We start from the raw sequence: 23,584 nt of genomic DNA on the forward strand, positions 1-23,584 counted from the left end.
TTAAATTTCTTCCAAAAAATGCAAAGCCTTCACACACAGCCTGTGCTCCCATTCCACCCACACAATGTGCTCTTGTCTGAGCCAATCTAAGCCAAGTTCTGAGGGAAGAGAATTTCTGAAAGCACCTGGGCCATGTTGAGCTTAATCTCCACCAGCTGTTATATTTTTAATGGCATCTCTGTACATGGAGATCTCACAGGTGTCCATGACCAGACTTCACTTTTCCTGAGATGTCCACTCTTGCTTTTTTCTCCTTTTCCCAAGAGCTATTTTCCCTGCATGAAAAATGTCTTTGCAGCAAAGATATTTATGTAGACACCGAGGTCTGCCACCACATAACTATTCTTTAATGACTAGTCCAAGAAATGACCACCAAATGACTGGAATTGACAGATACTCGAATCTGGAACAAAAAAAAATCTGCTGGAGGAACTCAATGAGTCAAGTAGCATAAGTAGGAGAAATAGAATGGTTGGTATTGATGAAGGGTTCCAATCCAAAAGTTGATGCTGTTTAATCCACCGAGTTTCTCCAGCAGATTTCTTTTAACACTAAATGGCTATTCAATTTGAGAATATGACACCAAGCTTTCTCACCTTCAGCAGCAATGAATTAATTGCCCTTTTCACCGCCAGTGGGCTGATATCGCCTCAAACCGTGCATCTTGGCGCCTCACAGTTTGGCGGGCAGCAACCTCCTTTGAAGAAGACCGCAGAGCCCACCTCACTGACAAAAGGCAAAGGAGGAAAAACCCAACACCCAACCCCAACCAACCAATTTTCCCCTGCAACCGCTGCAACCGTGTTGCCTGTCCCGCATCGGACTTGTCAGCCACAAACGAGCCTGCAGCTGACGTGGACTTTTACCCCCTCCATAAATCTTCGTCCGCGAAGCCAAGCCAAAGAAAGAAAGAAGGGTCCATTGTGGGATTGATCTGTTCTAGTTAAAAACCCAGAGTAAAATTCACCCAAATGTTGCTTGCAAACATGCTGAGAATGCCTAGTTCTGAATGTGGGGCACACAATATGTTGGTAAATGGGCATTATATCAGGAGGTACTGCTACATATCCGCACCATCCTCGTGGCATCCAAGTTGAAAATCAATGGCAAAAGAGCTCAACTCTCTCCAGCACAGTCTGTTTGCAATCTTATTACAAAAGGAGAAAGGTGGGGGCAGAAAAGGTGTTGGTTTTACAGGAAAAACAGACAGAAATGGTTGAGAAGATCTTGCTGCATCCATAGGAGGTAAAGATACATTACCAACATTTCTTCTGAGTTTTTACTACAGTCACAGCATTTTCACACCGTTGCTTTTTTCAGTAATGATTTCAGGACAGCTGAAAGGACTTAACAGTTAAAATATATTTTTGAACTGCACTCCCTGTTTTGTACTGTTGGGAAGACTATGGTCCACATATTTAGCACTCTCTCATAATTAGTAATATATTAATAACAATTTTATATTATTGTACTGATGTTTGAGAATTGTATAGATGACTGATTGGAATTTCCCTGTTCTTATTAACTATTATGCTAAAGGATTTCTTTTTCTTTTCATTGTTTTAACACCTCCCCTGCAAAAGAGTGTAAGGGAGTCTAACCTGTAAAGAGTGAATTCTCATTGTTCTATCTCAGATGGGCAACCACAACTGGGCCCTGTCTGACACATCCAAAGAAAATTTAATTTGGAGGTTGGAAGGACAATTCTCATTTCCCACACTGGAATCCAATCAACCCATTAAAATCTATTTGCCAGAGATTGTAGCTAAAACCACCATGAGGCTCAAGTCACTCATTGCTACTTTGTAAATGATACAGTAAAATGTCAGTCAAAGGGAATATCTGAAAAGTGAAAATCAAACCACTGCTGTCTGATGTGCAGCTCTCCATTAGGTTTACAAAAACAATACACCCTTACACCCTGGGATCCATTACATCATTAGATGTTCCTACTTTTCTATTTTAAATATAAATTAAACCTGGTGAAGAATATTTTTCTTGTTATGATGTTATTAGCTTACACTTTCAACAGTTTTGCGCACAAAGGTATTTGAATGGAATAATGCACCGCCAGGTCATCTACAGATGTTTTTCAATTATGGTTTTTATACTGCAAAGTCAGGAAAATCGCGGAAAAAAAAAAATGAACATAATTACTGCCCATCTGGTCGTTTACACTGGGTGCCTTTTTAGACTGCAAGTACCTGAGTGCAACTGTCCCAGTGGTTGGACATGCAGTAGAGAGGATGACCGTCAATGAATATTTCCGGTACGATTTACACTGCAGGCTTCCTCCAAAAAGTTGTAGGGTCCTGCAGGATAAATGGCGGTGCAGGAATTGACTCCTAATTCCTTTTTAGACTGCCCATGTAGCAGCAAGATTCCTTGATTGTGCCGTTACATGCCTGCAGTCTAAAAACCATAATGTCCTGATTCTGCTCATTTGCTACAATAAACCATTCAGTCATTCCCTCCTTGTCATGATCAACTTTTGTTATTCAAAAGCTCAAAACTCTGGTGCCTTTTTAGTGGTGGGTGACAACAGAGGTTGAGGGTATGTCAATGTATGGATACATTGTACAATGTTCATCAACACTGAAATTCTTGCTCATTAGAGCTGAAACCTGCACTTTGTAAAGAAAAAAACTACAAAAACAACTTTTTAAAAATTACAATTACAATTGAATTAAAAAGAAATGATAAATACAAAAATAATGGATAATAAAATGTCACAGTGCAAAAAAACTGATGGCATTAATGCATAATTTATTTTGTGGTGTTGGACCAGTCCCTGATTAGTATAACGAGGGAGGTTCACGAGCCTGATAACTGTTGGAAAGAAACTTCTTGTACAGTTCTGTACCTTCTGCCCAAAAGGTAGATTGTGACCAGCGTGATGGGGTCCTTCATAATGCTGGCAGCTCCTCACAGTGGATGGGAAGTCAGTGATTGACAAGGTTATGTTTGTTTACTCTGGAGTGTTTAAATTTCTGAACAGTTGAATTCCCAAACCAGGCTGTGATGCAACCAGTAAGTATACTTTCCATGAGGCACCTGAAGAAGTTTGCTAGGATATTCGATGACATGCCAAATCTCCTCAGACTCCTTAGAATGTAGAGGTGCTGGTGTTCCTCAATAGGAGGAACAAGCCACTTAGCCCACAATGTCTCCACCGAACGAGCTTCCATGATCTGGCATCTCTGAACAAAAAGCAGACAGTAAAGGACTCTAATGGGTATAATATGGGAAATTTTGGCTCATAACTCAACAAACCAGAAAAGATGATTGGAAATTCTAAATGTCATTCACAGCATGGTCCAATTCCATCTTACACAAACAAGCATATGTGTGTGCCACACACCCACCCACCCACACATGAAAATGTATGGAAATTGTTCAGTCCTGTTGTGATTCTAAAAGGACAAACTCAACCCCTTGGTCTTTTCTTATCACACTTAAAATGTTTTATTTTCATTTTGGTTCACAACAATGGGCTAAATGGCCTCTTTCTATGCAATTTTTTGTGATGTTATGGTCCTGTCTATTTTAAAGCTGCAATTGAATTTACATCCATTGTCTTTTCAGAAAAAAGAATTCTTTATAACCCTGCATAAAACAAGTCCTGCCTAATTCTAAACCTATAAATCTCTACTGTATTGCCAAGATTTGTAAACATTTAAAATTCTCTGAGTGACAAAATTTCAGCGCGTTAACATCAATGTGGGCAGAAAGAGGAGCAGTAAAGTATCTCAATGGAAATGATAACTGAGCATTCACCAATATTATTAATGTAATTTGCAGTTTTAAAAGATAGTTTACCATTTTAAGTATGTGTTTCAGTGGGGCCCAGAATGTTATGTTAAATGGGGAGCAACCAGAATTTCCCCTTCAGGCTTGGAAAATGTGTAAGGTTTGGCGGGGAGAGATGTGAGTGGCAGTTTCCACAGTCTATCCCACAGCTGGAGCTAGGTGTATTGAATTAACCAAAGAGAGAACAAAGCTCCACGTATATGGTAACGTTTCTTCAGATGGTATTGCCATGGAGTCAGCAGGAACCCAGGCAGGCAGAGGTGATGTCATTGGTTCCCCACTGCGCAATCCATGATTACCAGCAGCTCTCAGCCGTCTGGCTTGATTTACAGTGAGCGGAACCCTTCAGAGGCCTGGTAACACCCGACAGCTTGAATTTATCAGTTGAAAGGATAGTGGGGACAGGAGGAAACCAAACTGTGCCGACATCTGGGACATGCATCGTTAAAAACTCAGAGCATTTCAGAAAATTAATACGTTGTTGGAGGTGTTTAGTTCTGAACAGCCGGTGCCCAGGGAGCTGGGCTGTTCTGGGATCAGTGTCAGGTGTCTGATTGGAAAGCAGGCTGCCACATTAAATTTGAAAAATAAACTCTGAGGAGTCACAAGAGGCTGGTGTCATACTGACAGTCAGAGAGAAGACAGGAATGCCTTGCTCTAACACTCTACTACATACTGTACTTACTCCAGCAGCTTATGACTCCCTCACCAGCAGAGAACTCAATTAAAATCTGCAATCTATACCAACCCATTTACTGACCCAATGCTTATGGCTTCCTTCTACAGATAAATACATACAAAATATGCTCCATCACACTAACATTCATTCTCAAAGAGATATGTAGGATTAAATAATAGGAAATAGTCAGGCTCACTTGCTATGTAAAAGGCTTCTTTTTCCATAAGAGCAATTGGTCTTTCCTCTCTACCAAGGGGCTATTACATTCTTGGACATTGACTAGTGTCAGTGCTGTTTGCCCTGTTAATCCTCCACAGAAGCTGCTTGACCCACTGAATTCTTCCAGCAGCTTGTTTTTGCTTCACATTCCTGCACCTGCAATCTCCTGTGCCTCCTTGTCCTTTAAATTGCCGTGACAGGGTTGAAGGATGCAGTGTTGCTGATCTCGCCATGCGGAGCCTGAGTTGTTAATCAAATCTGCAAGGGACCACACTTGATCTAAGGTATAACTTGGGTTAAAGCATCAAAAACACTTCACGATAACAGCCAGGCCTCACTAAGTCATACAACTGATAGGCTTGTACCTTTAAGTTCCTTGTAAGAGGCCTAATTTCAAAATCCATTGCTGGGTAGTACTGAGCGAGATCAGTATTACTGAAGGTACTGCCTTTCCAATGAGACATTAGGCCAAGACTCGTCTGGTAAACAGACCAAATCCCATAGCATGCAGCATTCTAACAATTTCTTTACAGAACTTCAAACATGCCTCTAATGTGCTTTAGGATACTCAGAGGTCAGGCTCCAAATAAACCCAAGTTCTTTCCACTCGTGTACTTTTAACCAGGCTTAAAGAAATCCTTGCCTCTTCTTTCCACAGGGGAGCACCAGGGGAATCAATGAGCTGTGTTAATAAAATTGTCCATACCCTTTTAGGCAAAAAAAAGTTCTGCATGAGGTGTTCAGCATCTACTTCAATGCTTTACATTCACCAGTTCACACAATACTAAAATATTTTTTTGTAGAAACCCAAGCACATTAACAGAGATTAATACTATAGTTACAAAAATATTCCAGGGTCTTGCATCTTCTCATATTTTCTATTGATGTAGAGGAGGCCAGTCAACCCATCACCTTCATTCCATAGAGCACCCAACAACTTGTATCCATCTCACATGCCAGCCAAATTCTCTTGCAAACCACCCATACTAGGGGCAATTACCTGACAACACATGCTTGGGGTGTGAAAGGAGTCCAGGACACCCAGGAGAAATGCATGCGACCACAGAGAGAACATGTAGACTCCACACAGAAAACACCCTAGGGCAGATTTGAATCTGGATAACTCGAGCTGTAGCTGTACCATAGCACCACTAATTGTGCATATCGCAAGCCATGTGCATTAATGAAAACCTTTTATTTTCAGTGGATCAGCCGCAGAAAAAATGCTGTCTCAGATATTTGGACATCTACATTCCATGTTTCTCATTAATGGACAGGATATCCCATAGCGCACATCTGATTTTTTTTTTGCATCCATTGTATGGCGTGTGAAGCATACAAGGTTATAGCCTCTACAAAGAAAGGACACCTTTTTATGGATTTTTGACAAATTGTAAAGGAGGTGCATTTCCAATAACATTTAAGAAGCGCAATACCATTGATGGCAATGACAAAGCAGCCAATTTTACTGATACTTTTCCATCACCCTCGACATTCTCTTTCTCCATTGCTGATTCACTTTGCCTGTAGTGCAAACCATTAAAACAAATGTGCAGCAGTTATTCACTAGGTCACTTCAACACAATCTCCCAGACCTATAATTCTGCCATTTAGAAAGATGAGGGCAGCAGATGAATGGGAATACCACCACCAGAAGGGTCCCCTCCAAGTTGCGTACAATTCTGAAATGAAAATCTAATGGCATTTCATAATTGTCAAAGTGTGAAAATTATGGAATGCCCAAATGAATAACATTGTGACAGCATCATTACCAGATGTTCTACAACAGTTGAAGAAGGAGGCTCATTATCACTTTCCCAAAGGTAATTAGGGCTGGAATTAAAATACGAACCCACTGGCAATGTCAAGTAGAATATTCATCTTATAACCTCAACCTATGATCCACGGTTTTCAACTGCCATACTGATCTCACAGATTGTCAGGTAAAAAAATTGGAAATCCATATGCAGATGTAATCTTTCTTCTGACTGAAAGAGATGAAATGAGATTTCTCATTTATTATTGGCAATAATTTGTCCAGTTGAAGGTTAAGGCGGCTTTAAGGTTGTTCTGGTATAACTTCACTGCACAGATCAAAATAAGAAAGGCAGCCTGTGATTACAAGGTGAAGAAAGGTAATGCTGTGCTTGGAGAGAGGCCAGGGAAAATGGTGGCTAATCTCTCTTTGGCTTGGCTTCGCGGACGAAGATTTATGGAGGGGGTAAAAAGTCCACGTCAGCTGCAGGCTCGTTTGTGGCTGACAAGTCCGATGCGGGACAGGCAGACACGGTTGCAGCGGTTGCAGGGGAAAATTGGTTGGTTGGGGTTGGGTGTTGGGTTTTTCCTCCTTTGCCTTTTGGCGGGCAGCAACCTCCTTTGAAGAAGACCGCAGGTGGCTAATAATGAATAATGAAATGTATGTATAGCCTCCTGAGAACTTGAATCAGCAGGGCTTGAATCTCTGAAGAGCAGGCATTGTAGAAGTTTGCCAGAGAGAGAGAAGGGGAGAGGACGGTGTTTGGGGGGGGGGGGGGGGTGGAGAAAGAGAGAGTGGGGGTTAGATGTTTCTCTTCTTACTTCAGAAGTATATAGGTGATGTATAAGCATAAAAACATTAAAGAACAGATAATCTTTGCATGTTCCAAGGGGATGAAGAGGGTTGGTGCCTGCCACACATACCCAATGAACATAGGGAAAATAAAGGAGTTAATCATGTAAAGATTGGCATCTAATCAAAATATACAGATGTGAAAACCTGGGAATGAGATTTTTCTTCACATCTGATCAAGGGGTTTGCATAATTGATATGCATCCCACTTACAGGCTTGCATCTAATCAGTGAGTAACAAGATTTATAAAAAAAGACTCATCAGTGTTCAAGCCTGTTCATATCTAATAAAGAAATTAAGATCTCTTGAATGTCGAATTATGAATGTTTGCATGGAAGATATATTTTAAAGTAGTGGGAAATCACTCCATGGAATGTTTACTCCACTGTTAAAACATCATTCTTTCTTCAGCCCAGTTGTGGAGAGAAATGAATACAGACTCTCTGAAGGAATTAAGTAACTCGAGGTGGACTGTACACAAGTTGCCTGTTGCCATGGGCTATTAGATTATAGTCTCTTTGTGTGTGTGTATACTTCTCCATGACCTCAGTTTTGCAATGTCCTGTGAAGAAGAGCTTGAAGCAGAAAATATTTTCCTCAGAGGTATTTTTACTGAAAAAGAGAAATATTTAAAATAACAGGAAATGAGCAGAATCGAGCGGAGAAAATGCCATTGCAGATTAGGCAGCTCGAATAGCCTTTCTCAATGATTAGGTGAATTGTTTATTGAACTGAAATCTGTTTCTAATTGCTAGATTGTGGTACATTTAATTATTGACAAAGATGTAGATACTGCAGAATCCAAATAATAGCTCTCATTTACACAATATTTTTTTAATTACATAAAAGCCTACAATGCCTTGTACTGAGGGAGGGGTGGGAAAATAAAATAATAAGGACTACAAAAATGGATGTTGAGTTATGGGAGAGGGTCTAGAAAGGTGATATTAAGATTGTTTGAAGGGCAGGTTTTGAAAGGTGAAGTGAGAATTCAAGACAGGTAAGGCTGTGGGAGGTAGAAATGAGACAAAGAAAAAAATAAATTTGAGGGGGGTTGAAGTGGCAGAGGCAACAGAGGGAAGGTAAGAGGAAAATTTGGGGAATTTGATTTTTAATGAAACCTAAGTAGACAGAGAACAAATGTAGGCTATTAAGAAAAAAACAAAATGGACCCAAAACCTGTGGCCATGATCCTTTTCAGCAGGTTAGGTTTATTCAGGTGCATTATGTCGTGATCAAGAAGGAGAACATGGGAAAAATTAGGTCAGAGATTCTAAATCATTACATTCTGGGAGCAGTGACTAAACTCCCATTCTATGCATAGCAGGGTTCTCTCCCCGGGGATCCAATTAAACCAGACCTCATTTCGTGCCCTAAACTCACAGAGCTTTTGATTATATGTAGCTTATAAATACACAATAGTCAGAATATTTCAATCCATGGCTGTTCCAGATCATAATGTAAAGCAAACACTCAATGTGTCTTGACTTCCAACTCTCAAAATCCATCCATCTGGCTTCCTCTTGACTGGTGAGACTCAGCATAGACTTAGTTACTGTTTTGCAAAACACCTGCACTCTGCCCACAACAGATATCTTGACCTTCCAGATGCATGTCATTTCAACTCCCCTTCCCATACCCTTACAGATCTATCTATCCTCTGCCTTCCCCACTGCCACATTGAGGCCAACAAAAAATTTAGGTTGCCTAAATTTTTACATTTTCAGGTAACCCCCATTGCATGTGTCCCTTTCCCACTCCTACCAGCCCACCCGTGTTCTCTCCCCCTTTTCCTTCAGTGTGCCTTGCTCACTGTATAGACAAAGGTCTTATCTCTGGGAAATTGAATGTCCTGAGGCTGCTATAAAAATTAAGAGAGTCCCTTGGGGCTCGAGGTTTGGGGGGGGGGGGGGGGGGGGTTGTGAGTTTGGGAGAAGAGAGCATCAGAGCCTCAATGTGATTGTGAACCCAAAGATCATGCAAACAAATCAGGAAGGAAGGAGTGACAGGGTTGTGATTGGCTAACTTGGTGAAGATTAAATCTAGATGATGGGAAGAGATGAAATTTCAAACCTATTGTTTGTGATGGAAGGTATACATTGGAGTTGTGATCAGGCTAGTCTCCTAGTGAGACCTGCAAAAGGAAACCATTCTATTGGTATGCTGACCCAATACTCTGTGATGTGATCAGCTACTTTCCCTTTAACACATTTTGAAGTAGTCCTCTAATTCATTGTGAGGATTTGCTTCTACTATAAGAATTTATGTGGCACACATGCACATCTGCCTTTTACAGAGAGGTGTACAGACGTGGATTTTATGTCATTATGCATTGGGGTGCATGTCTCAAGCCCCCATGTGTAAATATACCATATACATGGAGGAATGAGAAGCAATTTGTCAAACTTTATGAATACACAAGCTTTGAATAAAATTCTTCTCTTGCAAAGTACACAAAATCATTGTACTGAGCAAAATATATTCTCAGGTTCTGGACCCTCTCACTGTCTAGCCTGATTCATTATGGCTGCTCTGACTTTATCATGTCTAGTCTGATACATTTCTGTGGAGAAGCAAGGCATTGCTTACTCCCAAGTATTTCAGAAATGTTGATTCTGAGCTCCTGTAAGCATTTGTTTTTCAAATGAAGTTATTTAAATGGAGTTAATAGTCAAGAGAGAGAAAGAGTTTAAGTTTGGTGTAGAAAAGACAGAGGTAAAAATCTTTCACTTTAGGCTGGTCTCCACTTGTCTCAGCTTGAAGGAACCCTGGGCCCCAGGACTCCGGGCTTCAATCCCCTGAAGTAAATGCAGAAACTGTCAGCCTCTAAGAATGCCTCTGTGTCTTCAAAGGGAAGGCTTGGCTTCATGCTGCTGGTTCTTAACTGCCTCTCAGAAAGCAGTGATCAGACAGGAGAAAACCTATTAAAGTTAAAACAGGTCATCGGAAGATTGACAGAATGAACATCAGCCTCTGCAGGTGGCTAAAGTCCATCAGGTATGAACTCATAAAGTGTCTGAATACCACTGGCTGCTATCCAGTGCAAGCATCACCACCTCCAAGAATAAAATTGACACTCTACAAGTTAACAGTATCAGGCTAATATAAAGACCTAGAGGCAAACAGAGCCACATTGCCAACAAACAGGCTGGCTGTATTGGATAAATTGAGTAACACAAAAACTGCAGATGCTGGAACCTTAACAAAGAATTGCTGGAGGAGCTTAGCAGGTCAGATAGCTTCCATGGGCAGAAATGATCAGTTGATGTTTTGAGGCAGAGCCCTTTATTGTTCATGTTTAAAAAGGGAGAAAGAGGCAGGGGAAGGGGCCCAGAGCTGATAGGGTATAGGACAGAAGATGAGAGATGGAGAGAGAAGCCATTAGGAAGGGGAGGGGAAAGAAAAGTCCAAGAGTAAATAAAGAAGTGATGGAAACAGAGGGAGGTGGAGGTTTATTAGAAAAAAACATGTTCATGCTGTGAGGTTTAAGGGCATCCAGGGGGAATATGATGTGTGGTTCCTCAACATGTGTTTAGCCTTACCCTGACAATGGATGATGTCAAGGACAGGCACGTAATTGTTGGGGGAGTTAAAATGATTGGCTATAGCAAGCTCAAATTTTGACCCACAAATAGAGTGAAGGTATTTGATGAAGTGGTCACCCAGTCTGCCTTTTGCCTCACCAATGGAGAGGAGCCCACGACAAGTACACAGCATGCCACAGACTAGCTTAGACGATTTGCATGTAATTCTCCACCTCACGTCGAGGTGGACCAGGATGGAGGTGAGGGAGATGTAGGGACAAGTATTGCACTTTCTTTGATTACAGTTGGAAGTGCCTATCGGGGTGGAAGAGTGGGTGGTGGAGGGAAGAGTGGATTCTGAAGAGACTTGACCCTGCAAAAAAGAGGATGGGGTGGAGCGGAGATGTGGTAGTGAGATTACGCTTAATTGGCAGGTGTCAAAGGATAATGTGTCAGAGGCAGAACCCCGTGGAAAGGAAACTGAGGTCCAGAAGAAGAACTTTCCCCTTGTTCTGCCTGGGGGTGGGGGGGGGGGGGGAGGCGTAAGGTCCGAAGTAAAAGAAATAGAGGAGATGTGGGTATGGGCTTTATCAATGACAGTAAGGGAGAATCCACATTATCTGAAGATAGGGGAAATTTTGGATATCCTGGAATGGAAGTCCTCAGCCTGGGAACAGATGCTGCAGACACAGAGGAATTGTGAGAAAGGAATGGCATCTTTACAGGAGACAGGATACAAAGAGGTATAGCCATGTTGCGGTGAGAGTCAGTGGGTATCATATCAAGGTAGATAATAACTCTGCAGTGGCCAACAATGCTACAGCAGAAGTTAACAAGTGCCATCTCAGAGATTAATGGAAAACCCACCAGAGGCCAGCAACTTAACAATTACACCATCTGACAGTACCACCCCAGAATGTAACAATGCGACCCTAACAACATGAACAATGACGCTCCAGGAGCTAAGAATTGACACCCTAGCTGTTATACAGTCATACAACAAGGAAGCAGGCTCTCTAGGCCATTGTGTCCATGTCCATCAAACACCAATTTACTAGCACCTAGCCCAGTGGTTTCCAAGTTTTGCTGATTCAAGTGTTTTCAATTATCTTTAACATCGAGGCCATTACACCCCTGTACATTTTGGACCTTGGTTGGAAACTGTTGCACACAGTGAATACCTGGAGGGTGAATGTTCATGGGGAGAAAGTACAAACTACTACACTACTGTACCACTGTTGTGAGACCATGCCTCCACGACCTCTTCGAACAATGCATTTCTGATTCTAACATTCTGAATGAAAACAATCCTTCACCAACACCCTCTGAACCTGTTACCCTTTACCCAAAACTGATGCCCTCTAATTTTACTGGCTGAATGTATAATGCCAATAAAATCATTACTCATTTAGATACCTCTGCTGTGGGGAAAGGCTTCCTATTGTCAGTCCTGTCAGTGTCCTTTAGAATTTCCATACCAACATTAGGTAGCCCTCAACTCGTAACCTCTCCTCCAAGGAAAACAAACCGACATCCATTATAACTCTGAAATTAACCCAGGAAACATCCTAAACTAACCCAGACTATTGCTCCAGGTAATCACACTTTGCCATTCATAGTTCAAAATCAGAATTTATTGTTTTGCAACAGCATTGCAGGTGCAAATATTGCACTAAATTACATTTAAAAACAGAAATAAGTAAATTAGTGCAAAAAAAGAGAAAGTGAGGTAGTGTCTGGTTCATTGTCCATTCAGAAATCTAACGGAAGAGGGAAATAAGTTGTTTTTGTACCATTGGGGGTTCGTCTTCAGGCTCCTGTGCCCTCCTTCCTGATGGTAACCCTGTAAAAAGGGTACAGGGCACATCCCATGTGCAATTTGGTAAGATACCAGCATATTTATAATGCAGCCAGCATCGTTATGTTGCTCCGATCAAATGTTGCTCTGTGAACTTGCGTGTCCTGTTTGTTACTGACTGCAGCACATCCATACTTTGCAGCATTCTTTACTGCATTGGAAAAGGAAAGGTAGCATGGCTCTGGAAGCGAACCAGTATTATTAAAAATGTAATTGAGTAGAAGAACCTTTCTTATTCAACGGTCACAGACCAGAACAGGACTTGAGCTGTGACAGCAAGACGGTAAACATTTACAAGCTATTTTATGCGGTTTTATTACGCCTGCCCCTTTATTCTTAATTCTATTCCATTGTACAGAATTACTCCTCTTCCGAAATTGATAGCGGCGTGAGACAATGATCCTGATTTATTCCACTCATTTCTTATAAGGTACCCTAATGTCAAATCTTTTACTATTTAAAAATAACTGCACAAGCTGTTTCCATAATTACTAATTGAGTAAACACCTCTTGTCAGGACAGTGATGTATAAAGCCCTTTCTTTGACAACAGAGTGCCATGTTGTGCAGATTCTTGGCACTTCCTGTTGCCTTGGAAACACTTTTAAGCTGTTTACTTTCTAAGAAGGGTGGGGGCTGGGATTCTGTTGAGTACAAGATTGTCTGAGATCTTAGAAGTTGCTATTCCATTTCTGCAGAGCTTGGAAACATGATACAAATCTCGGGCACAAACGCGCCTGTCATTGTTCTCGTGTGCTTGTTCCAAGCTAGTACTGTGGCTATTTTCTCTCGTGTCATCTCTAATACAGTGTCATTCAGCCCCTTCCATTGTCAGGAGGGCAATGCCTGCAGACACGTCTAGTACTGCGGCAGTCAATGTTCTGATGTTCATTATGCAGTGAATGTTGTGTGTGTCCAATTGGCATGGTGACCTAAGGGAGAAGTGTCGCCCAGGAGTGTGTGAACAGGCAGCCAGTTCTCTCTGCACTGGGGACAGCTTGCGTCCAGGATTGCTTCCATTCCTCTAAACCCAATCTGCACAAATAAAAAAAACACCTAGTTCATTTCCCATACATACATTCAACCAGGTATCAGAGTATTTGCCCTCATGTTTTTATGGCAGACCTCACTCTCAATTTGTTTAGATTTATTTTGAAGATGTCAGTTGATAAATGAATGGAGTATTTATTATTCACAGGGGTTTCAACAAACAAATTGAATATTCAGAGGTGCTGGAAGAGGAGTCAAAGGATAAGGGTTTGTTGGTTGCATCCCCAAATGGGTCAGATTTCACAACTCTAAGGCCAGTGGGGAGTGGGGTGACCATCCCTGTTCACCGTTGGGGCAGCGAGTGCAGGCAACACGGCATTTGGGATTCTACAGGCAGTTGTGGTGACAGCACACAAGATCCCCGTTGAATTTTACCCTCTGGCACCATCATAGAGTAGGGGGCACGGTGGATGGAGCTGCTTGTTCATCAGTTGGATTCCATTCTCTCAGGATCCTGACTGAAGGTACACCAGGTGCACTGCCGTCCCTGACCCCCAACATTTCCATTATTTGCTGATCCATCTTCAGTGTGAGCACCTCCATCCCTCCCCACCAGTTGGAAAAGACTCCTCCCTTGACAGAAAGGCAGTGACTAGGTAATTAGGAGTTTAGGAAAAGTGTTTGCACCAATAGGTGATCAAGTGCAGAAGGTTAGATGATTTCTGTGACCAAATTTGAAATAGCGTTGGACACAATACTTCTTCTTTGACTTCGATGGACATAAAGGGGTGAATGATGTCCATGTATAATTTGTTTGGACTTCTGTGAGTGCTTTTGCAATCTCTTCAATGTAACAGCATTTTTAATGTCTTCAATCGTTTTAGACCAAGGATAAAACATGTTAGGAAAAAAATATCCAATGCTCTCTCCTTTGATTCCTGAGAGAAATATGTTGGAAATTGACCTTAGAGTTTTGGAGATCTTAGGAGACTTCTTAAGGGTTGCCAAACTGACTATACGACCAGTGGAGCATTTAAACAATGAAAATAGAATACTGCAAATCCTCACTTGTATCCATCACTGATGATGAGGCAGTGTGGTCTCTCAGAAATGTCACTCTGTAGCTAACTTGTGCAATGGTTTGTGAATAATCATGAACCAGTCTTAATTAGAAACCAAAAAAGAGAAATAACTTGAATAACAAAGCTACCTTCTACAATTACAGTATATCTCAAATTATTTTCTTGCCAATTAATTACTTTTTGATAAATAGTCACTGCTAGGGGAAAAACCAGCAGCCACTTTATTATGCACAGTAAGCTTACACAATAACTAATGTTATAGTAATGACGACTGAAACAAATATTAATCGGCAAACTCAAGATAACTCCTGATTTTCTTTGAAACGGTGCCTTGGGTTCTTTTAAGAATGATGTGATAAACAGCACATTTAGGAATAATATAAAGATGCAAGAGGACAAAAATGTAAACCAGGCACAAGAACAAAAATATTGGGGTATAGGTGCAAATCTTGGTTGGGGGGAGGGCATATTTAATTACCTTGAAGAAGGGTTCAAGCCCATAATGTATCCTTACTTCCTATGGATGCTATGTGACCTGCTGAATTCCTTCAGCATTTCTGTGCTTTTACTACACTCACACCATCTGCAGAATTTCATATTTCACAGCATATGTGCATAGTTCATTGGAAGTAGCGAAATAGATAATAAAGTGGTTTACAAGCATTCAGGATGCTGTGCTTATCAAGAACCAAAGCATATAGAATGAAGGAGATTGGCAAAAGAATTTAAAAAATGACAAGGACAATTTTATTTTTACAGTCATTGGTTATGGAATGGGATGCACTCTGTCAGTTATAATATGCGATAATCCTATGGTGAAAAAGCATTTCTCTATCATGAGTCTTACCCCAATTCTTATTATTAAGATACTTTTCTAAAACTTAATTGTTCATACAACTCTCCTATTTATGGAAGGAATAGAGAGACATCGGGATACAAATTGCTCCATCAGGCAGATGCAGCATGGATTCAGAAAGAGAAGGACATGTTTGACAAATTTACTGGAGTTCTTTGAGGATAAGAATGAGCGCAGATGATGGAGGAAAACAGGTGAATGTGATGTACTTGAATTTGATAAGGTGCCTCATAAAATACATCCTTAGCATTAGTATTAGCATAGATAGATTATTAACTAACAGAAGTTTCCTCTTTAAATATATTTAAGACAGAGTTGTATTTTTATATACTAGGGGCATTAAGGGTCATGGTGTTGGGGAGGAAATGGGGGAAGAGACACATAGGTGGAGCTGATTCCACAGCCAGACCAGCTGTGATCTCACTGAAGGGCGAAGAAGACTCGATAGGTCAGATGGCCTCCACCTGCTCCTATTTCTTATAACTTCTTCACAATCAAGTATCCCCTCTCTCTGCAAGAAATTCCCTACTTTGTAGCTGTTCTTTAAACATGCCATTAGGACCCTTGGACGTCAATAATTTTCCACTGTAAACCTCGGTAGTGAAAGCCCTTGGTTGTTTCTGTCGATGACATGATCAACATGATTCATCCTCTCAGAAGGTGATATAACAAATAGGAAGAAATGTTTGAGGCCCTCGAGAGGAAGGGAATGAATGGAAAGGCATTGCATCTCTTATGCTTTCATGAGATGTAGTGGGAATGTGAGAAGGAGGTGGGATTATTGAGAGGTGGACAAGAAGGTCCACGAATGTCCAAACTGCTAATTCCTAACTTAATTTTAGCCTCCTTTTGTCATTCATCTCTGTCACTCATTTCTCCCTTTCACTCACTACCTAGTCCACTCCAAGCTCCATCTCTATTTACTTACCTAAACATCTTTCAGCATCTGCTCATAGTTTTCTCACTGTCATCACCAACATCACCCTTCCCTATCTTGCCGAGCTAATAGTTTGGAATGTAAAACAGACAAATACAGCTAATCAGTAGTCCTTTATATTTCTTTTGATTTTTATTTGCAGTTAGTGTCAATTAAATAATGGGGAGAGATGTAAAATGGGATGCTGATACATTATTCCCCCTATATCCACTCTATATGCAAGCTTTCATGTGCTTCTGAATGCCCCACAATGGAATACATTGAGAAGATGAGGGGGTCAAGCCCAAAACATTGGCTATGTTACCTTTATCTTTGCTTATTTAAAGAACTCTGTTTGACCTGCTGTGTTTTTTCTTCAAGCATGGTATCTGCAGACTTTCGTGTTTTACCTTTGAGAAGTCAGACCTGTTGATTTGAAATAAAAAGTGGGAAGGTTATGATTTCCCAAACCACTTCATTCTGAAGCCTGATCAGTGACCAATAAACAAAGGTGTGATTTGGTATGTGTGAACTTGAAATGTCCAAAATATTTATTTTCCCTCCAGTGATTGAAATTAAACATGCTCTAGAAACAAATCTACCAAAAGTAAACCTTTATCTCAACATTTTGCTTTTCCATAAAGCTTGATTTTCAAGTATAGAAAGAAGTTCAAAGAATAAAGAAAAGCATTGCCTGAAGCCATGTCAATTTTGGATTAAATGCTTTTTTTTCCTGTCTAGTTTGATGAAAATGGAAGGTGGTTTCATTGGATGTGAGCCTGTTTTAATTGGCTGTCTGCTGGGCTTTTAGCAAAGCTCATTCAGAGAGCAACAGCATGAGGAAAGTCATTCCCAGGAATGTGAAGCGGTTGCTTTAAAATCCAGTAATCATTGGTGATTGGTTTAGCATTAGAGCCTGCAGGTTGTCATTACTAAAGCCTTGGTAGTAAGTCTAATCCAAAAGCATAGTAAATACTATTGTGGAGTGTTTTCAAGGCCCCAGCTGGGTCTTTAGTTGGCTCTGTCGGCAGGATTGTCCTCCCTCTCCGGCAGACTGAAAGCACCATGCTGGGTTCTACAGTTCCAACTCACTAGGGAGAGGAATAGAATCCTCCCTCAGGCTCCGTGACTCTCTACACTCCTCCTCCTTGTCTGAAAGCTTTAAGGAAAAATGCAATCAGTTCAGGGGCTGACAAGAGAATCCTATGGGCATAGGAAATGAGCTGACACATTTTGATCACCAGCAATGCTAAAATTCTTTTTAGTTCATAGAATAGATCATGGAAAATGTAGAGTCATGAAAGTTGCAATAAAAACCTATTTAAAACATCTTAAGCTGTAGTCAGGACTCAGGATGTATAAACTTGGTTTGTAACCAAATATTTTCAGGAAGTTTTTTCCTCTTTTCCCTTCTAATTTTGGCACTGAAGATTTTCTATGCAGAAAAGTAAAATTAATTAAACTTTTGGAGAGTTCTGCTTTCTCTCAGATGGTGAGACACATGAAAACAGATTCCTTCACCAAAAATGGTAAGAAATTCACAAAGAATAACATTTGGTAGCCCCCTCTGCATTAGAAAAAGTGCATTGTCTTTCTCCAGCATTCTCTTGTCCCTGATGCCTGTGCACGATTTCCTTCAACGTGCAGTGGCCAGGGCCTTGACAGAATAAGATATTGGCTGAATGTCAAAAAGGTCCAAGATGATTGGACATAAGGCTCTGTTGCATATTGACCACACTGCCCAACCTTGTATGCAGAGAGAAAGAGAGAGAATCCCCCATAATTAGTCCCCTCCCATTCTCCACCTCATCCCACTTCTAACCCCCTTCTCTTTCCCATTTTTACATACCATCAATTCTTCCACTTACACCTCCCTTCACACTCTCAATCCTCAGCTTCCTTCACTTAGTCCCGTCCCTGTGGTGCCTTTGATCCAATTACCAAACTTCACGTTTAAATGTTCCACGGCTGGACCCTGTCTTGGATACATACAGATAGACAATCATGTTTTGCTCAGCTGAATCTTAGAAAATGGTTACAAATGAAAGCGAGACAAAATAACATTGGCAATAAATTTAAGAGATGATGAAGTATGCGCTATGATTTTGTCACAACTGGAGATGGGTGAAGTTTCAGAGTAAACTTTTGATGGGGAGATATTGGGTTAGATCCTCAGCAATCCTTAACACAATTCCTGGATCATCCCAGCTCAGACCTAATTACAAAGAACAATACAGCACAGGAGCAGGCTTTTGGCCACAATGTCTGCACTGAGCCAAAATTAAATTAAATATCTTGATCCAAATCCCCTCCAATACCTGCATATTCATGTGCCTATATAAAAGCCTCTTTAGTGCTGCTATTGTATCTGCTTCCCCTACTTTCCCCTGGCAGCCTGTTTGCAGGCAGTAACCACTCCATAACAATCAGATCAAGACAGATGCAGGTCACTAACATACATTTGCTGAGGACTTTGTGTGCTTCCCTTTCTAATACTGTGTTCACCTGCACCAACCATTGTGTTCATTCCTTCTAATTGTACAATCTCTTGAAGGGAAAGCTGTTAGAAAAAAGGGGGGAAACATAAGGAATTGAGCAGAAGGGGAAAGCAACAGAAACACAAAGATCGAAGGAGCATTTAACCAAAAATAAGGGATTTATATAGCATCTTTCATGACCCCACAGTCTTCAATCTATTGCAGCTAATATAGTGTGGTCACAATGGACTGCAATGACTGTACTGGACTTTTGGAAGCAAAAAGTACCCAGAATAGAGGTGTAGGAAAATGAGTGAGCCTGCCATAAACATGAGGAAGAAAACCGAAGGAAAGAGAGAAAAAAGCACGGGCAAAAAGAAATCATGGAGCAAATCTTCCAGCCAGAGGCCTGCTAATCTCAAATCAGAAGGCTTGAGACTGACTAGAAAGCAAAGGACATTCCAAAAACTTCATCAGAAAAATACAATGAATTCTCAACTTGCAAGCGTCAATTGTAATTGAGGCAACCAACTCTGTTAACTTTAGGAGAGAGGATCAATCTAAACAATACTGAAATGTCAGGGATTGTAACACCTTGTCCAACAAATCAACCATAAAGCTTTCTAGGAGCAACTACAAAAACAAAAAAAAACAATGGAACAGCATGGTTTGTGTAATGGTTAGCATCTTTCTTCTTTCTTTGGCTTGGCTTCGCGGACGAAGATTTATGGAGGGGGTAAATGTCCATGTCAGCTGCAGGCTCGTTTGTGGCTGACAAGTCCGATGCGGGACAGGCAGACACGGTTGCAGCGGTTGCAGGGGAAAATTAGTGGGTTGGGGTTGGGTGTTGGGTTTTTCCTCCTTTGCCTTTTGTCAGTGAGGTGGGCTCTGCGGTCTTCTTCCAAGGAGGTTGCTGCCCGCCGAACTTTGAAGCGCCAAGATGCACGGTTTGAGGCGATATCAGCCCACTGGCGGTGGTCAATGTGGCAGGCACCAAGAGATTTCTTTAGGCAGTCCTTGTACCTTTTCTTTGGTGCACCTCTGTCACGGTGGCCAGTGGAGAGCTCGCCATGGTCCTCCATTCTATTACAAGTAACTATGGTGCAAATCCAGTGCTGTCTGTAAGGTACGTTCTCCCTGTATTTGCATGGGTTTCTTCTGGGTGCTTCCGTTTTCTCTCACATTGCAAAGACATACAGGGTTAGTAGATTAATTGGTCACACCAGTGTATTCGGGCAGTACAGAAGGGCATGTTACCATGCTGTATCTCTAAATAAAAATTAAATTAAAAATTAAAATTGTAGCATATAACATATCTCAACCTCCCTAAGAGTTACTTTGGGAGATTGTCAACTTGATGATTTAGAAATGTATTTAGAGTATTTCAAAATCTGGTATGCTTAATATCACATTAACAGAGCAATATGACCACAAAAGCTGAATTTTAAAAAACTGCAGATGCTGGAAATATGAAGTAAATACAGATAATGCTGGAAAATTTCCAGGTGAGATAGCATTTGTGGAAAGAGCAAATTAACATTTCAGGTCCAGGAAACTTCTTTGGAACCTGCTGATTGTTTCCAGCATTTCCTGTTGTTAGGTAGGGACATTGCCAAGGCATGTTCACCAAGCCCAACAAACAATGTGGATTGTGGTGGTGGTCCACCAACAGCAACTTACTGTGGAGCAGATTTCCCAAAGTTTACTTTGTTACACATTCCCTCTGAGGTGGTGGTGCCTATTAATCGGCAGCAGCTATGAGGGGCTACAGACTCTGTGGAATTGGAGCATCCCCCCCCCCATCCCGGTCTGAGAAGAAGCGGAAGAGACGACCTGCGGGGGACAATATCCACGGTGGCGGACCAGTGAGGGGGCTCTGCAGCTGAGGGACCAGTGCATGTGGCAGAGGCTGCTGGCAATTCGAGGCGAGGAACCCACGGAAGCTTTGGGCTGCTGGAGACTGCTGTCGGGAAACTTGCATCGGCCTGTGGGCTGCTGGAGACTGGCTCAAATTGGCTGGAGGGGTACCAGGTATTGGAACTGGGATGCGAGGATGGTGCTAAAGGGTTCCTGACCATGCCAGAGGTTTGGATATAGAGCTTGGGTTGACTTGGACTGTGTTCAGTGTGGCTGCGGAAGTGCTGGAGGTGAATCTACGGACACTCGGTGACTCTAGGGAGACTCTCTTTTGCTTCTCTCTCTCTCTGATTGTAAATCTGTAAGAGCGCTTAGGTAATTCCTGCCGGTGGCGTATCTGTCGGTCTTGCAGCAGGGAAGAACAAATTTCATATATATGACACTGTTTCATTACTCTGACTACTCACGTAAACCAACAAGGTCGGGTCAGATACAGCAACGAGCTCTCTGAACCCTTCTCCATTAACAATGGCGTGAAGCAAGGCTGTGTTCTCGCACCAACCCTCTTTTCAATCTTCTTCAGCATGATGCTGAACCAAGCCATGAAAGACCCCAACAATGAAGACGCTGTTTACATCCGGTACTGCACGGATGGCAGTCTCTTCAATCTGAGGCGCCTGCAAGCTCACACCAAGACACAAGAGAAACTTGTCCGTGAACTACTCTTTGCAGACGATGCCGCTTTAGTTACCCATTCAGAGCCAGCTCTTCAGCGCTTGACGTCCTGCTTTGCGGAAACTGCCAAAATGTTTGGCCTGGAAGTCAGCCTGAAGAAAACTGAGGTCCCCCATCAGCCAGCTCCCCACCATGACTACCAGCCCCCCCACAACTCCATCCGGCACACAAAACTCAAAGTGGTCAACCAGTTTACCTATCTCGGCTGCACCATTTCATCGGATGCAAGGATCGACAATGAGATAGACAACAGACTCGCCAAGGCAAATAGCACCTTTGGAAGACTACACAAAAGAGTCTGGAAAAACAACCAACTGAAAAACCTCACAAAGATAAGCGTATACAGAGCCGTTGTCATACCCACACTCCTGTTCGGCTCCAAATCATGGGTCCTCTACCGGCATCACCTACGGCTCCTAGAACGCTTCAACCAGCGTTGTATCCGCTCCATCCTCAACATCCATTGGAGCGCTTTCATCCCTAACGTCGAAGTACTCGAGATGGCAGAGGTCGACAGCATCGAGTTCACGCTGCTGAAGATCCAGCTGCGCTGGGTGGGTCACGTCTCCAGAATGGAGGACCATCGCCTTCCCAAGATCGTGTTATATGGCGAGCTCTCCACTGGCCACCGTGACAGAGGTGCACCAAAGAAAAGGTACAAGGACTGCCTAAAGAAATCTCTTGGTGCCTGCCACATTGACCACCACCGGTGGGCTGATATCGCCTCAAACCGTGCATCTTGGCGCCTCACAGTTTGGCGGGCAGCAACCTCCTTTGAAGAAGACCGCAGAGCCCACCTCACTGACAAAAGGCAAAGGAGGAAAAACCCAACACCCAACCCCAACCCACCAATTTTCCCCTGCAGCCGCTGCAACCGTGTCTGCCTGTCCCGCATCAGACTTGTCAGCCACAAACGAGCCTGCAGCTGACGTGGACTTTTACCCCCTCCATAAATCTTCGTCCGCGAAGCCAAGCCAAAGAAAAGAAGATTACTCTGACTATAAATTGAATCTTGAAATGAAAGATCGATCCTATCCCAGTGTGAAACATACTGCTGTCAAGCATTGATGTTGGAACCATAAACGTGATTCTGTAACAGTGGTTCTCAACCTTTTACTTTCCACTCAAATAACAAGTCCTCGAATGGACACTGCGGGACCTGCTGAGTTTCTCCAGCACTTTTGTGCATTTACTATAATCACAGCGTCTGCAAACTTTCTTGTTTCACTTCAACTAAAACTCTGCAGCTTGCACACGATACACGTCCCTCTATCACTTGCATGTTCATGTGTCTACGTCGAGCAGTGGTTTTCCAATTTTTTTCTTTCCACTCGCATCCCACTCTAAGTAGGATTAGTAAGGGACTGCCTAAGGTGGGATGTGGGTGGAAAGAAAAAATTGGAAGAGCACTGTTTTAATCGTCCCTAATTGACTCGTGATGTGCACGGTTTCAGAACTCCAAAGGAAATGGGCCAATGACAGTTTCTCTCAAGCAAAATATTTCAGTAACAATTCTCAACCTTCCCTTCCCACTCCTATCCCCCCCTTGAGCAACCCCTGTCTCATCACAGAGCACCAAAGTGGGATGTGAATGGGAAGAAAAAGGCTGAGAACCACTGCTTTCCTTCCTACTCTTTTCTCCTTGGATTGATTGATTGCTTGCTCGATCTCACTCACGTTGCCTCGGTGGTACAGCCACGTACCCGCTAGAGGGCGTGTGTGACGCGCATTCCCATTGGTCACTTGAGGATTTTGGCCAGGTCGGAGAGAACTTGGTGCCCCAAAGGCCGAGCAGCGGACGCCCGATGGCTGGATGGCTCCTCGGCTGAAACGCCGCCGGTGGTCAAGCGGCAACTGAAAGGTCATGGGAAACGAGGCGCGGGGAGGGGGGTGGATATTCGCCGTTGTCACCGCACGGGACTGCGCCGTGATTTGGGAAGGATGGCGTCGCCCCCCCCTCGTCCATGTGGAGT

At 42.3% G+C, this 23,584-nt stretch overlaps 1 protein-coding gene and 1 long non-coding RNA gene across 4 annotated transcripts in view; one reads left to right on the forward strand and one right to left on the reverse strand.

Annotated features, from left to right (window-relative positions):
- Positions 1 to 2,753: 2,753 nt before the first annotated feature.
- Positions 2,754 to 23,582, reverse strand: LOC138741016 (uncharacterized). Of its 3 annotated transcripts, XR_011343272.1 has the most exons (5): positions 23,289 to 23,582; positions 18,392 to 18,517; positions 16,868 to 16,968; positions 4,686 to 4,966; positions 2,754 to 3,200 (listed from the first exon to the last, which is right to left on the reverse strand). It is a non-coding gene; the product is annotated as an uncharacterized lncRNA (long non-coding RNA). The 3 variants fall into 3 exon arrangements; XR_011343273.1 differs by lacking the exon at positions 4,686 to 4,966; XR_011343271.1 differs by lacking the exons at positions 2,754 to 3,200; positions 4,686 to 4,966 and having other exon boundaries at positions 16,580 to 16,968.
- Positions 23,389 to 23,584, forward strand: part of cdon (cell adhesion associated, oncogene regulated) — a 139,941-nt gene continuing 139,745 nt past the window's right edge. The window contains exon 1 of the mRNA XM_069894453.1: positions 23,389 to 23,472. The gene's annotated coding sequence lies outside the window, so the exon portion shown is untranslated. The remainder of the gene's footprint in view (positions 23,473 to 23,584) is intronic.

Source organism: Narcine bancroftii, chromosome 8 (genome assembly GCF_036971445.1).
Source record: "Narcine bancroftii isolate sNarBan1 chromosome 8, sNarBan1.hap1, whole genome shotgun sequence".
NCBI classification, from domain to species: Eukaryota; Metazoa; Chordata; class Chondrichthyes; order Torpediniformes; family Narcinidae; genus Narcine; species Narcine bancroftii.